The sequence below is a fragment of the Oreochromis aureus genome, linkage group 1 (assembly GCF_013358895.1).
Source record: "Oreochromis aureus strain Israel breed Guangdong linkage group 1, ZZ_aureus, whole genome shotgun sequence".
In the NCBI taxonomy this organism is placed as follows: domain Eukaryota; kingdom Metazoa; phylum Chordata; class Actinopteri; order Cichliformes; family Cichlidae; genus Oreochromis; species Oreochromis aureus.
The window spans coordinates 39,622,579-39,629,686 of NC_052942.1; the positions used below are offsets into that span (position 1 = coordinate 39,622,579).

Genomic DNA, 7,108 nt, shown 5'->3' on the forward strand with positions numbered 1-7,108 from the left:
AACAGTTCACAGGTGTCGACTTCCACTCTTAGATCGCCTCTTCGTTCAAACGTGGATGAAAGTCGTGGGGAGATTTTGTGATAATGAAGTCGGCAGCAGCTCTCCAGACTGAGTGTCGCTCTGCTGACCTCTGCAAGCATTATTTGTTTAAAGCCCGGCTAATCCTCGATTGTCACGCTCCTCTAATCCCATCGCTGGCCTTCCTTCTGAATCCCACCGCCTCCCCCCTTTTTCCTCACACGCAGACTTCAGAAATCACCACGACCGCCACTCCAACATGAACCAAATGTCAGCCTCAAATTATAGCTGCCGCTCTACCATAGGTCACAGCTCCTCAAATGTATGTGGAGGACTGAGGAGGGGAAACTTGCAGAGGAGGCGGGGTTAATAAAAAACAAACAGCCTGTGCTGAGATTAAAGAAAGATGGTGACCATGTTTAACCACTTCTCTTTCTACCTCTGACCTTTAATTTTGGTCCAGAGTGAAAAATTAAAAGTAAAAACTCTTAGACCAACCCACCTTCTACCTCTACTGTCCAACAGCGGCTTTCCTGTGGCAATGGTTGGGTTAACGGGTAAACTAGAAACAGGAGGCAGAACTGAAGGATCAGCAAACAGGAAAACAAGGAAACTAAAAGTAAAAATCAGTGTAAGGGAACTCTGGCTAAAATCATGGATATTCTGTCCACTTTCACTCTCCTTCTCTTAAACAAGAAGTGGTTATTCATTGTTGGTAACCTAAACTGCAACAGGAAAAGTTAGCCTTAATGTGCAGATTTGTAGTGAATGAGTGCGATGTGGAGGACAACCTGTTTGTGACAAGATCATCAGACAAGATCAAATATACAAAGCAGAGACAGAGAGTGAAAGTGGACATCTTTGGTCTTTCAACATGAAACTCAAAACTCTATCTATTATCTGTTTATAACCCAGTGATGTCATGTTCTGTACTGACACTAGATGGCGTTAAACATCTCGAGTCAGTACAGTGGACGCTATCCTTACACATGTGGCGTTTCATGTGCAAAACTTTGACGACATTTTACTGGTGAGTGTTTTCGATGTGTGCAGCTGGTTTTAATCTTTAATGTTTCTTTTACTCATCTTTCCCTTTTAACAGGAAACTGTACTCAGTGTTTTGCCGGGTTAACTCACTGCACCATCTTGCGGTACAAATTGGTATTACATGAAAGTACAGCCCCCGCTTTGATTCAAGCCGATATCTCGTAAACACATTCAAAGATGATGTGAAGTCATGAGGTCATAGTCACTGTTCCTTCATGTTCTAATTATATAATTAGATAATTGTTCAGATGACTTTCTTCAGATAATTCAGAAAGAAAAACGTATTTTTTAAAAAGTGAGTTTAATTTTCTATTTGAATTTATTTTGTTTAAATATTTATTTTTGATATTTTTCTTGTATGTCTGTGGAAGCAGCTGAATGAATAACGTTTGAATGACTGATGATTTGAGGTGTTTCCAATCATCTGTTTTTCAGTCATAACCTTGATTCATGAGGAGGCGCTCTCTGATGGGGGGGGGTTTACCTCTGACCCCCCTCGGTCGTGGTCCCGCCGCAGGTTTGGTTTTAATGGTGGCGTTGCTCTCGGCTGTTTCGTCTCAGACCGGTCTCTCCTGGATTTTTTTTTAATGTCACTGAGCAACCAAAATGTTCCCAGATTAGAAAAAAAAGGTGGACACCTGAGTCGTTCTTCCAGCTGTGAACGTGGAAAATTTACAGGAAGAAGCAATTACAGAAGATTTGAGAGATAAAAAGACAAACGATTCATGCATAATGCAGAGCAGCAGATTTCACTAAAACCATTTAGTGTCTTTTCAGCTCGAATCAAAGCTTCAAGTCCTGAATTCTGATGAGCGCACCAGGCGGCCGCGATCTGGAAAATGAACAATTAAGAAGCGCGTCGCTAATTAAGCGCAGAGATCAAGCGCCTTTCTCTCCCCGCCCTCAAGGAGCTTCTTCCACCGGGCCCCCTTTGATCAAAGCGAGGCCCCGAGCGGCGATCGAGCCCCGCGACGGCGCGTTTGTCCCGCCGGCTAAACGCGGATTAACACTCAGAAGAGAGAGGAGCAAAAACCGACAGAGGCAGAAAACACAACAAATATTTCCTGCTGAAGGATCCATGAAAGCCGCGGCTTGTTGAATCATCATGAGTGAAAACAAAGAGGCCCGCTGCTCTCTGCAACTCTGCTCTCCGAAGCCAAATGCAAATGGAGCAGCTGTAAAAGTTTGATTCGCGCATGTTTAATGTTCCTCATTCCTTTTCTTCTGCTCTTGTTCTTGGGGAACATGCAAAGTTTATCAGCAGGGCCTGCGTCCCGGCTTTCATGTCGGGCCTCGGCACGTCGACGGCGCCGCTGACAGAGATTGAGGAGTCAGGTAGGAGCAGAGTTCGCCTGCAGGGCCGCGTGACGCCCGTGTCTGCTAATCGGCGCTGACGTGCTCCTGATGGCAGCCCTTCATTAGAAGCTCCTTTAAAGGAGCTCCGACCTTCTGCGGGACCCGGCGCCCGCCTGTGTCGGCCTTTGATTCCCGCGCCTCCGCCGCTTTCAGCTCGTCATAATGACAGCGCCGCTGACAGCTCCTCGTCACGCGCCTCTTGTCGTCTTTTGTGGGAAGTTTTGCAACAATTAGCATAAATATTTGATCTCCTTCCGCCCTGATGCTGCTGTTGCCGCTGCTGAAATGGGATCCGGCTGAAAGGCTGCCGGAAAACGGCAAACCTTTGTAAAGTGTACTTTTCTCCCCGTTAACATACAAAGATGAAGCGAGGGAGGCAAACAGCCAAACATATGTACCCTTTGTGGAATCTTTTATTGAACATATTTGGGAGCAAAGAGAGCAGAGTTTGATTACGAGGCAAATGCAAATCTCCCCACACTTGTACGCGTTATGTATTTCACACCAACTTATTTACATTCTAGATGGAAAGCAATCGGCTGGAAGTTTACCGAGGGAATCGCGGCTCCCCTGCCGACAGAGAGTCAAGAAACTTTCAGGTAAGTAGTGCAGAAAACTCACAGAGCAACTTTTCTGTCAGTCGTTGGCGGCGAGATAACGAAGGCAGGAACGTGATAAGGCCACATTATGTTGTGCCAATTAATTTCTATGTCTGCGAGCGCCCGCAGCCACCAGCAGCAAAATTAAATATATACTCACATGTGATTTCAAAGGGGGTGGAAACCCGGTGCCCACTGTGGAAGACTTTACTTAAGCTGGAGGAAGAGCATCATTAAAATTAAAGGCAGGCACAGAATTTCACCAGTCGCCGCCGCCGGCTACCGCTCAGCACTTCAAAACAAACCGCGCGGCCCGCCGACTCCAGTCAAACGCTCTTCGTTCACTATTTGATGCCGTCTGTTGGATCGGAGCTGATTATCTCCCCAGTGAAACATTCACAGAAAGAAAACGAGAAGAAAAAGGCGAAAACTCGACAGAAACACGCAGCCTGAGATACGACCGGAGGCCTCGATTTGTTCGGACTAATCCAGTTTATCGAGGCTCATCGTGTGACCCAGAGAAATCCCACGAGTACAGAAACCAGAACGTCGGGTCCGCCATGAGGCAGGACCAATACTCCAAAATCATAGACTGGATATAAAAGATGGCTGTAGCCTCTAGGAATTGGCATTTCAACCAAATACACAGAGTGATATACACTGTGAGCGCTTCTGTGTATTTTGAAAGATTACCTCACTATTAGCAGGGCTTTGTTAGCAGCTACAGCCACCTGTCAGTCACAGGCCATGCCCCTAAACATGCCTAAAACAATATGCCTTAAAATAGTTTAAACTGCTGTGTTATTAACTGCCCCCTACACGTAAACATGTTCATGATATAACGTTATAACATGAGAGTCTATGGGGACTGACTCACTGCTGGAGCCTCTGGTGGGCATTAGAGGAACTGCAGATTTTACAAACTATTTTGATCTAACAAATAGATCTATTTATATTTCTAAATCATGACCATCCCTAGTAGCCACTGTGACATAAACCAATGGTTTGAGACATCCTGCTTTAAGAACCCAGCACGAGCATTTTTCCATCTTGGCTTTTTGATGTGATGAGTGATTATTGGTGATTACAACCAGAGACACCGCCCCCTACTGGACATTAAAAGAATGCAGGTTTACGACACTTATACATTGGAAATCACACAGTAACTTCAGCACTGTTGATTGTTTCTGGTCTTCTTTAATGTTTCATTATTAAAACCTTTGAACAGAAGCGGTGGTAACGATCAGTCCCGAAGGCCTCCGTGTGTCTGTGGGCCTTCTTCTTCATGGATTATGAAACACGGTGTTGCCATTAGTTTCTGCAATGTGTGTCTATCTGACAAATGCAGAATGTAAAGTCAAACAAAGGCATCATCATCACAGCATGATGGCCGACAGGAGTGTCACCATGCGGCCACTTTAAAGAAGAAACAGGTAATGATGTGATTCAGAGCTGAGGTTTGATCTGACTCACTGACGCAGTTTTCCTCATCTATCATCACAGTTCTCACTTTTTTTGTATATACTTTGTATGTCCAGCCCATCTCCACAGAAGATGGCGATTCTCTCCCACGTGCTCGCTCTTCGTCTTCCGTCTCTGTGAAACAGCTTTTCACTCCAAGAACCTCATCGTCATCTGTCACCGAACTTCCTAACAAAGCCGTCATGTAAATGGACTCAGTCAGCTGTGTCCTCCATCTCTGATCCTCCTCTCCAATATATATATATCATCAGCATAATAACCCTCATCCACCCTCACCCGCCCCTGGGTGACCACAGGACTCCACCCACCTTCAGGCACTGGCAGCACCACTGGGATTTATTACCAAAGGCACGGAGGGGATCCAGCACAGGCTTCATTACAGGATGTCACTAACCCACGTCAACGACGTAAGATTCTGACATCTCGACCAGCTCTGCTTCTTTGATTTAAGATGAGTTTATTTGGTGTTGAGGAAAAAGGTCAGAGGACTCGCAGCAGCACCTCCGTGATTTCTTACCAAATTTAAATTTCACAGTACAAAGAAAAAAAAAACAGGGTATACTAAACTATTCCGTTAAAAAACAGCATGTAAATAACGGAACTAACCACAGTGTTTACCAGACTTTATTTCGGGGTGCTTTTAGCTCTATAATCTTGATGGTTTATGAGACTCTCCTGGTCTCGTCGCCTGCTGGGACTCCATCTCGTCCCTGGCGCTCTTCAGGCTGAGCCAGGCCCCAATGAGTTATTATTACATCCTGAGAATATGCAAATTGAGGCAGAGCGACGGTGTGTATTTTTGATGGAAGAATACAAATCACTGCAGACATGACACTTTTTTAATTTTCCTGATGAATGTAATGCTTCAGAAAGAGGAAGGATTGATGACGGGGCGTAATGAACTCTTTAGCACGTGGAAGCTCGCAGGCTTTTCATTACAGCGTCCTGAGCGAAGCCGCTCGGGATCCACGGATCTGTCCTGACCGGCTCAACGATGAACCTCGGGTCCAGGTCCTGGTCCGCACGGGGAGAAGAGTCTGCTTATACACACACGTGATCGGGTTTTTACGAGCTCCATCAGTACGCGGGGACAGAAAAGGCGATGTATGTATCTTTGTGTAAACTGTTGCCTCTTCTTCCTTATCTCCCTCCCTCTCACTCTATCCCAGCATCCTCCTCTGTCACGCCAACCCTCTGCATGTCCTCCTTCACTACATCCATGAATCTTCTCAGAGGTCTTCTTCTTTTTCTCCTGCCTGGCAGCTCCATCTTCATCATCCTTTTTTTTTTAATCTACTCTCCCTCCTCTGCACATGCCCAAACCATCTCAGCCTCGCCTCCATAACTTTGACTCCCAAACCGACTGTGTGACACTCAGAAAAGCAAAGATTATAAACTGTATTTGAATCAGAGAAATTGTAGTTCACCTAAATAGGAATAATATCTTGGGTTTTAATATGAATATTTTAACAACAAATATCCTTTTACAGCTCATAAAAACACAAACAGACAAATAAATATTCTCTAAAGCATTTAACACTTAAATACTGACAAATGAGACCCACACAGCATTTTCCACATCCTGACATAACGATCAGAATAATTAGTGAAGTTGATATTTGTCTACTTTTTCTTTAAAGGTATAGTGTGCACATTCTTTGCTACTAGATGTCAGTAGATTACAGTAACTGAGCTCTGTTTTCTATCCCTCCCAATTCAAGCATAATCCTACAGTGGCGCCTGTAGTACAAACATGTTTCAGTCAGCCAAGAGACATCGAAAACATTTAGACTGCACCCCAAAATGGCCGCGGCCAGTCAGTGTGTTTCTGCTACTGTTTAGACCCCAGAGTTTTTCCCCATCTATGTCAGTCTGCTGTTGACCTCAGCTGCCAATGCCGGTGAGGAGTATTCACTTGGCTGTAAAACTGTGTGAAAGGAGTGCGATATGAGTCGATGTGTCAGTGAAGCTTGTTGAGGATATGCTGAACTGCTGGTAAGCTCTGCTGTTAGCCTCTGTTAGTGAAACTTTCTTTTTATTGGATGTAACTTTGTTGGACTCTGATGCTTGTATGTAATCAAACTGCTGTTTATGAGAGGCAAAGTTAGCCTAACGTTAGCTAGGATAAGGTTAATTTACTTTTTTGGGGGGGGCATAACAGTAATAATAATGATGTGCAATAAACATTCACTCATTCTTTTATTTTTGCTCATATCTTTCTTGCACTTTAAAAAAATAGAATTACTGTGTTTTGTTGTGTTTAGCTGTGCCCACGTGGGACAGTTCCCAATTCTGTTGTACTACTGTAGCAGGCATCACTGTGCAATGACAATAAACAGTTATCTTATCTTTATAAACAGCTTTTGTTGTTGTTTATTTAGCTCTTGTAGGCTGTTCAGAGACTCGAGGGTCACATATCTGTAAAAAATAAGTAATTGTGATATTATTGGGAATAAATGATCATGTTTATGCATCTTTCCATGTATTAGAGTCCTGACTGCAGTTTATGAGATGCGGCTTGAGGTGAGGAGGAATAGGATTATATTTTATCAAGGTCATTTTCGTTTCTTTGGTGAAGGGGACCACTTCTTCAACAATAAAATATA

The 7,108-nt window shown here is 44.1% G+C and overlaps 1 long non-coding RNA gene across 1 annotated transcript; it reads left to right on the top strand.

The window, feature by feature from the left end:
- Window positions 1–1,712: 1,712 nt before the first annotated feature.
- On the top strand, window positions 1,713–6,808 carry LOC120440724. Its single transcript, XR_005613479.1, has 3 exons — window positions 1,713–3,020; window positions 4,249–4,453; window positions 4,559–6,808. It is a non-coding gene; the product is annotated as an uncharacterized LOC120440724 (long non-coding RNA).
- The last annotated feature ends 300 nt before the right edge of the window (window positions 6,809–7,108 follow it).